Source organism: Dermacentor albipictus, chromosome 6 (genome assembly GCF_038994185.2).
Source record: "Dermacentor albipictus isolate Rhodes 1998 colony chromosome 6, USDA_Dalb.pri_finalv2, whole genome shotgun sequence".
NCBI lineage: Eukaryota > Metazoa > Arthropoda > Arachnida > Ixodida > Ixodidae > Dermacentor > Dermacentor albipictus.
The window spans coordinates 113,268,740-113,281,306 of record NC_091826.1 but is presented as its reverse complement, the minus strand read 5'-3'; the positions used below and the strand labels follow the sequence as shown (position 1 = coordinate 113,281,306).

Genomic DNA, 12,567 nt, shown 5'->3' with positions numbered 1-12,567 from the left:
GTAAAACTGAAAAAAGGATCACTGTACAATCCTTATTTGTTGCTTGAATGGTATGTGCCAATTTCGGTAAACGTTACATACTTCTGAAACATGGCAATCACAATAAGTGATGCTGATGGGAGCAATTTATTATGCTGCATTGCTGTTGCATGATCCAGTTGTGTTTTCTGCCATGATAACGTTCCTGCGCAGGTCATTCCATATCAAGCGACTTATTCATATTAACTACTTCAGATTTTTATATGAAAAAAAAACAGCTATTAGTGATGTGCTGGAATCAAAGTTACTCCTTGTGAGAGTTCCATTACAATTTTATTCACTGCCACAAAAAAATAACGAAAGAATTCAGAAAAAGATATGGTTTCATGCAAACATGAAAGGCACATCATGCCATTACCAGAGATCTTTCGTTGCATTTTAAATTTAAGCCGACTTATACCTATTAATTTTACTCATGTATTTTAGAAAGCAATAAGTTATTTTTACAAAGTTATGTCAAATGCAGTTTTTATTGAACTCTGACAATGGCACAGATGCACTTGCAGGTGTGCGATTCCATGCCGAATCGACCAGCGTTTTTTTGACAGCACACATATAGCTGAAACATTACTATATGTTTACTAGAGTTCAAAACTCGTTACCCACTTTTATTTATTTTTGCCAGATATTTTGTAGCACTTTGGTGACAGTTTAGTTTTCCTGCTCAGCTGAGCTAGAGGACATCAATCAACATTCTTCTTCAAATGCACATTGTATTGATCGAGGCCTTCAAATGGTGTGCGTGGAAATACGGTGAAGTGATGCAACTGCCAAAATAGCCAATTTTTTAAATATTTGAATACTTCAATTGCTTTCGGCACCGGAAAAAATGAGTCAAATTGCAATTTTTTTTTTCGTAACGAAAATTCACAGGACAGAAATTAAATACAGAATGGTAGCCCAGGTGACATAGTATAGCAAAAAAATGTGAAGCTTTGAAGGTTCAGCTAATCGCCTGTAAAAAAAGACAAATTTTAATCTTTTGCAAGAAGCTTCATGTTGAAGGAAAAAACAGCTTTCATGGTTGGCCAAAAAGTATGTGATACATTATTGGATAGCTCTACATGTCTGCTATGCATGTGTGAAGTTAAAAAAGGCATTATTTTTAAATGCGAGAAATTCTTTTTTGAAATTTTGTCAGCACCGACTTTTCTCGGATGTGCGCACTGCTTGCCGGCTGGGAATGCAGACCACAAAGCTGGCTTCGTCTCCACACAGATGACAGAGAAGCGGTGTTAGTGTCTGCATTTTATTGCCAAGGGACACATGCTCTAACGCAACGAGGCTTGTGTTTGGTGTGGGCCAGGTAAACCATACAGCCATTACACATAAAATATCAATACGAGGTCTGTTAGAAAAGTATCCGACCTTTGGCTGAAAAAAAAAAAACTGGGATAACTGGAGCGTTGGAAACCTAATCACTCTCAAAGTAGTCTCCTTGGGACTCCAGCCACTTCTCCCAGCGGTGCTGCCATTGTTAGAAGCATTCCGAGAAGGCCTCTTTCCGAATGGAGTTTAGCTCAGCTGTCGTTGCAGCCATAATGTCTTCTCTTGTCTGCAAGTGTGCTTCTTTCAATGGCCTCTTGATTTTGGGAAATAGCCAGAAGCCGCAGGCGGCCATATAAGGAGAGTAAGGAGCCTGTCGAACTACAGGAGTCTGGTTTTTCGCCAAAAGAGTCTGAATCAAGTGCGAGAAAAGCATTGTCATGATGGATGCGCCAATTTCCTGTTGACAACTTTGGTATCTTGCGCCACACAGCATCACATAGGCCATGGAGGACATCCCTGTAGTAGTCTTTAGTGATTGTTTGACCCTGTGGTGCGTACCCATGGTGTACCACACTGCGGGAGTCAAAGAAAGCAGTCAGCAACACTCTAACGTTGATGCGCACTTAGCGGTCTTTGGTTGGTGACGTGGAATGCTTCCACTGTAATGACTGGGATTTGGTTTCCCGGTCATAAACATACATACAAGACTTGTCACCAGTGATTATGGTGTTCGTGAAGTTGAGGTCACTGTTTGTGGAATCCAGCATGTCTGTGAGACTTCAACACGAAGTTGCTTTTGCTCCACCATGAGCAGCTTGGGAACGAATTTCGGGGCAAATCTCTTCATGGCCAAATCTTCGGTGATAATGGAATGTGGATAAAATGTGCTGATGCCCACCTCTTCCACAATTTCTTGGATAGTCACACGACGGTCCCGCATCACCACAGGGTTCACTTAGGCAATGACCTGGTCATTTCGGGATATTGATGGCCGACTGGAGCGTGGCTCGCACTCCACCGATGCGTGGTCGTCTTTAAACTGGTTGTACCACTCCTTAATCTGTGTGCTGCTCATAGCGCAGTCACCGAAAGCAGTCTGAATCTTCCGAATGGTTTCCACGTGGCTGTCGCCCAGTTTCTGGCAAAATTTGACGCAGTAGCACTGCTCCAGTCGCTCCGCCATTTTCCTTGCAATAAAAAAACGACGAGAGCACCGTGTACTACCTCATTCAAATGCTGCGTCCCAGCAATTCACGCTATTGGCAGGCGGGAAAAAATTCGTGCACGCGCGAAAAGGTTCAAGGGTGGCTGATGAAAACGCGCTTGTTTCATATTCATCAGGTGTCTGCAAAAAAAAGTCAAATACTTTTCTAACAGACCTCGTACGTATTAATATGTGAGGGAATCCTGCAGTGTTAAAAGATATCTTTCATGCAGTTTACAAAAAGAAATATCGGCTATTATGTAGACAGTAAATCCAGGAAGAGCGCTGATATTGTTCATACAAAGCATTTTAAAGGGCATGTCGCACTGCAATGCAACACAGAGGGAGCAGGACACTTCGTGCCCTGCTCCCTGGAGCCCAATGATGATGCAAGTAGAAAACACCTTCATAATTAAGACTGAAAACCTACATAAGTGTGAACAAATTCTCGTGGTGTTTGCTACCACTGTTTCAGAGCCAGAACGTGTTCACCTATAAAAGTCATATTTGCCTTGTTCAGTCTGATGTGGTCAGACACCACTGGCGACCACTTTTTGCATTCATGTTAAAAAAATACAAGTTGAGACTGCAGCTGCAGCGCTTGACGTCACCTGCCTTCGCAATGATAAAAAAGGCAGTCAGTTTGTTGAGTAGTTTTTGTGGCTAATTATATTAACAATCTTTCCTTGCTAGCTGACATGGCTTCATATATTTATGCTATATTTATGCTGTATGTGTGATCCACAAATGAACATTAGAGAAAATAATTTATTGCACTTAAAGAATACCTTTTTGTTACTTGTCACATGCATAGCAGACATGTAGGGCTGTGTAACGATGGGCGACATACTTTTGTGCCAACCTCCAAAGCTGATTTTTTACCTTCAACACGAAGCTTCTTGCAAAAAATTGGAACTTTCAGTTTTTTTAGCTGATCAACTGAACCTACAAGGCTTGAAATATTTTGCAGCTATCCCAAGTCAACCAGTCTGATTTTATATTTATTTTGTGCCTTCTGTATTTCCCTACATTAGAAGAAAATTCAAACTTTGCAAATTTTGGCAGTCACACCACTTGTCTCTTGACATGAACATCACCTGAATATCTGGATCATACAATTTCCCTTTCAAAAGAAACGTGTATCAGTGCCTTCTAGCTTAGCTGGGCAAGAACAATAAATTTTTGCCAAAATTCAAAAAAATTTTTGCGAAGGAAAATAAATGGGGAGCAAGAGTTCGGAGTTTCAACTATATCTGTGATGGTCAAAAAAACGCTGGTTGGTTGCCCTGGAATGACTCAAGTGTATGTATGAAAGCAAATTTTCTCAAAAATTTTCTTATTGCACCTACTCAAAATCAAGCAAACTTGAAATGCTTTGCCATAGTGGAACAGTTCTTGACAAAATTGGGTGGTTTGGCATGAAATGACTTAAGATACTTAAAAAATATATTAATAAGGAAACACTATCCTTACTGGAACCATATCAAAAACTAACATAAAGATGTAGTGAACTATAACAAAGCACAGCACTTGTATTCTGGATTAAGCAATCCAATGTGGGCTTCTCAGGAGACTTGCATAATTAGCATAAATAAAATTAACATAAAAATGTCAAGGCGTAGAAAGGCACAACATTTGTATGCTCATTTGAGAAATCCAAATTGAGCCCTTCAGGAGACTAACATAAAACATAAAAATGTCGAGAGTTACAAAAGCACAACACTTGTGTTTTGGTTTGAGCTGTCCAACTTGGGCTCTTGAGAGGCTATTGGTCCCATGCGAGAAGCGAGGCCAGAGTTCTTTACATAGGGCATGTTGGTACCAGGAAACTTGTGACACGTGAAGCCTGCAACAACAAGAAGCCAGAACAAGTTTTAAAAAGCAAATTCTACATGCAAAAGAATGGCATGGAATATGCCCTTGTCATAATGAAATTGATTTATGTATTTGTGTAGCTTAATTCCAACTTTCCACGGGTACAGCTTTGCAGCATGACCATTTAAATTGATTCTGTGTGGCACGGGACTCCACTAAGTGTCAAATGCAGGAAAGGGCAAAGAGGAACAAAACACTGTAGCAAAATATCTTTACGAATATCCTCAATGTCGAAGATGTGAACTTTGCTTGCTGAGAAACAAAATGGTGAAAAAAATTCATGTTGTTCATAAATAAACCTGAACTGACAATTAAATTATTTCTTGTAACTTTCATAATTAAAATGTGCAGCATTTAACTGTGCTTTTCCATGCTCCAAATACAATACTGTCATGTCACTACAATTGAGTGTAGCTTCATTTGAAGTTAGGTTTCCTGAGTTCACATGCAATCGGAATGTACTTCTCACCTTACAATGACTTAGGACTTTCTACATTAAAGAAGACACTGCTTACAGCAAAGTATGTTTTCTGCCTCAACGATTGAATTACTGTTATAATGAGGATTCCATGTAGTTGTGCACCAAGCTGCTTAGCATGAAACATGCAGAATGTGACAGATACGAAGAAATGCTGTCTTTTAAGAGCCATATGCCATAGGACTGACTTCTTTAACCCTTTTAGGGTTTACTGCCGTACATCTGTGGCTGTGACGGAACGTTCTGAAAAAATTTGCCAAAGTGTTGCCTAGCATCCCACTGGAGGTGCTGCAACCTTCTGAGGCTTCTAGAAAATATTCTTAAAGTGCTGTCGCTCCATGGGTTTCTCCAAAACTGATTTTCACTTAGCTCCTTGGTGTCTGTCATTGCAGTAATTTGGGAGTGTTGCCACAAGTTTTTGTAAGTTTCATTACACAAAAAAATTATGCTGCTTTATCCTCCATAAAAAAATAAAACATCTAAAACTGCAAATACTGAAATGGTATTGCCACTTCATCGTTATTTAAAAATATTATTTACCACTTCATTTTCTCGGAACGTCACTCTGAAGAACTTAAATCTGCAATAAAAATATTAAGAGTGCACGAAAAGTGATTTTTGAGGCTGAACCGAATAATGCTAGAAGCAAATCAAATAATGGATAGCTTCTGAATAATGAACAGCTGATATCACAATTAATGTAAGATGAGGCTCACAACCTAGTATTATTAATGTTTGCAAGTTTCTGTCATTGTTATGTTATGAAGAGCTGTTTATTAAAAGCACAAATGGAGCAGCAAAAGGTTTCTTCACATGCACAGGACTCTTCAGTAAAAATAAATGACTGCTGTACAGCCTCTAAAGTACAGCTACTTAAGTAATGTAGCCTGGTCTGCTATTCTTACAAGTTCTTACGTTTTATGTCTATACTATGTTATTGGACGTGAAAATTTACCATACTTTGGCTCAAATTTCATGTTTTATTGGTGTTTCGAAATATTAGAATACTCACATTTACAAATAGTGACCATTCAAAGACTAAATTGAATAGGACACTATTCAATTCGAAAGTTTTGAGCATTTGCAAACCACAAAAAATATTAACTCCTAAATTAGAGAGGCATATTTCTCCCCAAAATGTGACCCTCAACGGGCTAAACAAGAGCGACAGAAAAGCCCATTCATCTTTTTGATTATTTTAAGCCCATAATCTACTTGGCAATGGTTCATAATAACCCTGTTAACAGGTAGGTGAAGTAAGGAAGCAGGAATCAATTCTAACAATTTCAGAATGGGAGTAGTGGACATGTCTGATGGACTGTAAGAAGCTTTATACATTAGGCCCCAAGAGCCTATTTTCAATTTATTGAAGTATATGGGGAAAAGCCACATAAATATTTTTTTTCATATCTTAGAATACAAAGTGATAAAGTGTGCGTTAATAAATACGAGTCATAGGTTAAGTGCTTAGAATGAGTAAGCGCCCACTAAACGTAGTACTGTTGACAGCAATGCTTGCAACTCTGTCCATGTTGTTTCTTTGATTGAAACAACCAAAAGAAAATTGCCACACCACTCAGGTTCCCTCTGCTAAAAGGCTGCTGTCTGGCATCACATGGACCTCCTTCAATATAGGAGCAACCTTAATTCGATGTGGTCTGTTAAAATTGGTGAATCTACTGTTTCACATCTCAGAACCTGGAGAGCTGTTTTTATTTCTGCAATTTGGTGAACGTGCTCCTGCTCGAGCTGAGCAGTAACCACACTTGAGCATAGCTTCTCCGCAATTCGTGTATTAGAATAACACTTTCAGGCTAATTAAACATGTCGTCCATGCCAATAGATTTGGAGCGTGCTTCACAGACAACTATTCCTTGCAATGACAGCCATGTAGCACTGCTAATGCGCCAATGCAGCTCATGTTATGTGGTGGAGCCACTAAAAACTTTCAGCAGTGAAGGCAGCTTTCAAATTTTAGAAGCATTTGTGTATGGCGGCATTACGCACTTATGATCATATGAACAGTCATTCCAAATAGTAGGCTATCGTAGCACACAACTGCAGACACGGGCTACTTGAAAGTCGTTTGTTGTGCCAATGGCAAGTTCATAATTTTAGAAAAAAATGTGAATGTAAAAATGCAACCAGAAAGGATATATGGTACTTGCCTATAACAGCACTGTCCCTGGTGGGGTCAAGAGCCCTTTTTGCCCCTTGGTGTTATTTCCAAAGGCCAAATGGCCCATGAGCTCCTCCTCTGTGAACACATGGTGAAGCAAGGCCCTTGCAAACTTTCCTGGTCCACCATGGCAGGCCATGGTAAGCTGTGCCAGGATAACCTTCTCAATGTGCACTCCTTCAACCTATGTGAACCTGCACGTTTAAGTAAATGTTAGCAAAACAGTTTTAAGCCTTTCAAGCACATTCACACAACAGCCCTACTGCAAATAAATTAAAAAAGTACCTGTTGCAAATCTAGAATGCTAAACTGGACTTCTTACAAGCTTCTTATGCTGTCCGGATGCCACGTTTCAGAAGAACAATCCAGCACAAACAAGAATAATAAACCAAAGTATCCAAACATCTAGTACTTGAAAAAGGGGAGTACCAGCGAAACACAAATGACACGCATACAAGGAAACGGCATTAGACACGGACTCCTTGTCTAACGCCTCTTCCGTGTGTGCGCGTCCTTTGTTTTGCTGGTACCCCCCTTTTTCAAGTTCATCATGCACCAACTGGCCCAAGAGCTTGAGCAATGCACATCTAGTACTATTTATTGTTATTACCATTCTTAGGATACTTCATATTTTCAGGTCTCTATTTTCCCATCCATTTGTGTCAATAGGTAGCCCATGGTCTAATGGGGAGATTGGGCTGCTATGTTGAGGGAAGAGTTCAAAATCAACCGTCAGAACAGCTTGGGTGACTGGGTATGCGACCCTGGGCATATGCCACTTTTCAATGAATCTCTTTCCCGCTATCTTGGGCAACTGCTGCTGCTTGTGTTGGCAAGCAGCATTAGGAGCTCGAAGAGGGACATGATTGTCGATCATTACTAAGATTACTACACATCATGTTCACTTGCTGTGCTCCAGATGTAATGTGTGAGGATTCCACTCCACTGTATGAAATGTACATAAGTTGCAAGGACAGTATGTGCCAACCACCACCTCAATTAAATTAATCGACTCACAAAGCACAGGCTGCACAAGATCACGGAGTGAACTCAGAAGTTTGTGGACAGTCAGTTGATGCCCATGTCAGGGACTTCTAGGGAGACTCGGTCATTTCCTCGATGTGCATCATCGTGCCGTCACACATTGTATTACAATTCTGTCTGTCTTGTTGTACCACCGTTCTAATAGTCATCACGTATCACCACAGTTCAATATATAAATAGACACTTATATCTACTGTTTATTTAATCTTTATGGAGAATACTTTGAGCATGAGTTTTTGCAGAGATCATGAATTCTACAGCTTAAAGGAGCACTAAAGAAATATAAATTAATTAAATTCTGGCATTTTAAGTGCCAAAATGACAATCTGATGTTTAGGCACGCCATAGTGGGGAACTCTGGACTAATTTTTACTAAATTAGGCTGCAAGGTACCTGGGCAGTTTTGTATTTACCCTCCATCAAAATGCGGTTGTTTGATCCTGTGACCTCGTGCTTAGCGGAGCTGTGCCAACACCCCTAAGCAACTACGGCATGAAAGCACTATAGAGAAAAATTATTTTAGATGTGTCTGTACATGACCTTCCTACAATTCAAGAGATTCACTCATACCGTGACAAGAGGCCGAGTAAACTGTAAAAGCAGCAAGAGGAAAGATTGGTGGCAGTGCTGCCTTGAAGTTACCACACCCGCTTGCTGTGACGTCATGGATTTAGATGTCTGTTCAGGTGTAGCAATTTTTTTTACAAATAAAGATGTTCTTCATCATATTCCAAAAACCCAAATAAAAAGCGTCAGGAACATTTACAGAACCAATACAACCAAAGTATGAAAAAATACTTGGAATCCATGATGTGACAATGAGGTGTCAGCACGAAGATTTTGGGGCGATACTCAGAAAATTAAACTTTGAGCTTTATTTTCTCTAATAATCAAGCAACTACCAAGAAATTTACAGAAGTAGTTATTTAAGACGATGCTTTATTTAAAATTCATTTAGGGTGTCATTAGTGTCCCCTTAATACAAAACAAGGAATGCACTTGGCTGCGTAATAGGTTAACATGCATCACTGGTTCTCATTACGGTAGGATTATCAGTATAGCAAAGGGCATGCACTGGCTGCTCCAGAGGGGAGCCCTTCCACTTCCCCTCAACCTTCCAATTTCCAATTTATGAGCAGTGATGCAATTTCTGTATCTTAACAAGACATAATGCCAAGATAGAGCATGTGGTGACCGGCACTTCGCACCATCCAGCTCGGCATCAATCTTTTTGGAATTTGGCCCTTGAAATGCAGAAAGCCCCGATCATTGCTCGTTCTTCAGCCAACTTTCTCGAAGGGTGCTGCTGTTCTGGTTTGATACATCTAGCAGTGCACTGCTGTATGACATAGGCCATTATACCTTCGTTCTGGTAAAACTATAAAGATGTTCACTCATGTAGACAACTAATGTCCACACTAAGTTTCATATCAGGCATATACACTGAAAAAGACACATTCTGCGTTTAATATGTTCACAAGTGACACTGAATTCACCCCCAGTCCCGGTGCAGTTGTTAAGTCTTTCAGCTGAGTGCTTAAAGGCACCATGTCTCCTAAAGAAGGCACTCTGCACCAATTGATCACTGGAGCAAATGCCTTGCAGTTGCATCAGCAATGTTTTTTTTCCTGCTTCCTGCAATACATTTTCACGGCATCACTGTATTTGATCATGGTGACGCTACAGAATGGATGACCAAAGAATTCACCTTTAGCGTGCCAGCTGGGGCGTCTCCCAGCTCACTTTGAATCTGAAAAAAGATGTCAGTATTAAAACGTGAAGCCACGATGCGGCAAAAGCGACAATCAAAAGAGCTACATGGACCATTAGGCTGACATAAATGGACGGATACAAATGACTAGTCATCGAATACACGAAAGTGTGGCTGCTCTTGCCAATGGCAGTGTGAGCTTGTCAAATAATTTATTTCACATTCCTCTACTTATATTAAAAATTATTTCCACGCGTCTACTTAACTGTAATGGCCACATATTAAAGGCAGCTCCTTCATATAAGGCCCCAGTGTTACATTCTTTTACTCCCCGTCTACCTGATGCTACTGAAGTTTTGCTTACACTCAAAGAAAGAATTTCACAGACCTGCTCTTTCGACAAAAAACATTATTCCAAGTTTGTGGCAAAGCGTCGTCATTTAGTTCACAACGATGCGCTCCCCTTTCAATCTGCTCACTGTGTAGTGCTCGGATTCAAAGCAAAAATGGCTTTTCGACATAACTAGCTACTTCTATGGTCACAAGAAACAATGCTAATTATTGATGTTTATGTTGCCGATAACATATACATGCCGCCTCGAAACACAGTGGGACGACAAGGCATATATGCCAGGCATTTATCTCGTTCCTTTACTGATTTTAAAACTTTGTTACATCAATCAGTTACTAAAGTGCGAAAAGCTGAAATTTCACGCTGTTATATTTCTTTAATGTTCTATCCCAGTAAAGTAGGACCTGGAGTGCCATGAAATCTGCCTTTCCGTGAATGCAGAGCACCTACGCGAAGCCGTTTGGGCGAAGCACTCGATGGCACCGAACGGAGAAGATAAAAAAAGAAAGTTGAATGCGCGCTAACAGGTGGAAAACAAAACACACGCGGTTGGCAAGGCGTATAACTCGGTGATTTCGCAGCACTCTGTGGCATCACCCCTATTGTATGTCACGTATGGCATAGAATCGCGTGTACACACTTGAAATTTTTTATTATTGCGAGACAGCCTCCTCTGTGTTTTCCGGTCGCGCGAACGTCGGCCGCACGGCGTGGCATATAGTGGCGTTGAAGCACCGCGGTGTCACTCGATCCTGAAGGGAACAGCGCAACAGAATACATTTTCGCTGATCCCACCGCCACCCCCACCCCCCCTTTGTTGCTACAGCTCACTCACACGCCTTGTACTAGCGTGGCGCAAACGAAATATCTTCGATTACAGTACAGATCGGATGGTTTCAGGTCGCATTGTTATGCGCTCATTAATAAGGCTAACTCAATCGGTGCTCGAACACCGTATCAGAAATCATGGCGTACAACAGCCCTGTTTTAGCTGGCACCACATAGCTGCCTTACGTCACCACAAGCGGAGAGTAAAGTTAAACCAGAACAAAGCTCCACGTTATATATCACAAATCTAGTGCTGTACAACCAATTCTCGCAACGGAAGGATAGTGCTAGGAATGAAAACTAGAAAAGAGGCCCGTGGAAAACACGCACAGGCGCTGAACTCATTTCCGGGCTCCCGTACACCGCTTCGCAATGGACGAACAAGGGGAATTCGAAACATCAACTCACCTTTGATGACGCTGAGTCGGAGGCGATCATGGCGATCTTCGAGGCAACAAGCCCATAAAAAGCGAGCAACACGCAGGAATATTCCAAAGATGTCACAGCGAAGCACACAAAGAACGCAGAAAAGCAGGAAGCTTTCAAGCGAACAGCGTACACGAACACCCCGGAATGCTCCAAGCATCAACACCGCAAACGCGCAATCATACATGTACACTCATACAAATACACGCTTATATTATCATAAATTGTACTATTTGATAACAAATTCTGTGATTTCATGTTATTACAGAACAATTGTTGCGCTTTGCATGTGTATGAAAGTTTTTTGCTTCACTTCTTTGATGAACTACTTTCTTTGGCGCAGTAACGCGGTGCACCGGCCGGAGCTAATGGACTGCGCGGGAAAAGGCGCCAAATTCAAACGTCGCAAACGCCGTGCTAATTTGTGCGCGCACAGTTTTCGTCGTTCGGATTTAAAAAAAAAAAGTAATGCGTGCCGCAACCATGCGAACTGAACTATTGACCAGAAAAGTACAGAAACGTCGCTGTTTGTGCTTCTTATTTCGACGTCACAGCAAACTGCAGGCGGTCTGTCGTCCCATTCTTTTAAACATTTGTGTGTGTGCTTCTGCGCTGTGCGATTTGTCACCGAGAACGTATAGCAGCGCAGATTCTGCTTGGTGGCCGAGCAGATTCCCAACACATTCGCCAGCACCCCGTCTACGTCACAGAAAAGAATGTGGCCTCCATGTGAAATATGAGCACGATGACATACATATCAGCCAAGCTTTTCGTTTCGTTCTGTGCGTGCTAACGGGTAACATCTAAGCGATACGCACTCTGTAAAAACGATGTTCACTCCTTTATCCGCCGCACCCGCCGTGGTGGCATAGTGGCCTGAGGTGTTGCGCTAATAACCCGAGTGCTTGGGATCTAATGCCGGTCGGGGCGGCTGCATTTCGATGGAGCTGAAATGCAAGAACGTCCGTGTACTGTGCGTTCGGTGCAGGTTAAAGGACCCCAGATGGTGAAAATAAATATGGAGTTCCTTACTACGGTGCGGCTCATAATCAAAGCGTGGATCTGGCACGTCAAACCCCAGACTTGAATTTTGTTAACGTTCTCCGCCACCTTCACCATATTTAATATGGAGGCATGCAATGCCGTTTCCTAACACACAGCC

The 12,567-nt window shown here is 41.4% G+C and overlaps 1 long non-coding RNA gene across 1 annotated transcript; it reads right to left on the bottom strand.

Annotated features, from left to right (window-relative positions):
• Positions 1-545: 545 nt before the first annotated feature.
• LOC139061346 (uncharacterized) lies at positions 546-11,556 on the bottom strand. Its single transcript, XR_011515375.1, has 4 exons — positions 11,388-11,556; positions 9,797-9,838; positions 7,034-7,238; positions 546-4,358 (listed from the first exon to the last, which is right to left on the bottom strand). It is a non-coding gene; the product is annotated as an uncharacterized lncRNA (long non-coding RNA).
• Between the last annotated feature and the right edge of the window lie 1,011 nt (positions 11,557-12,567).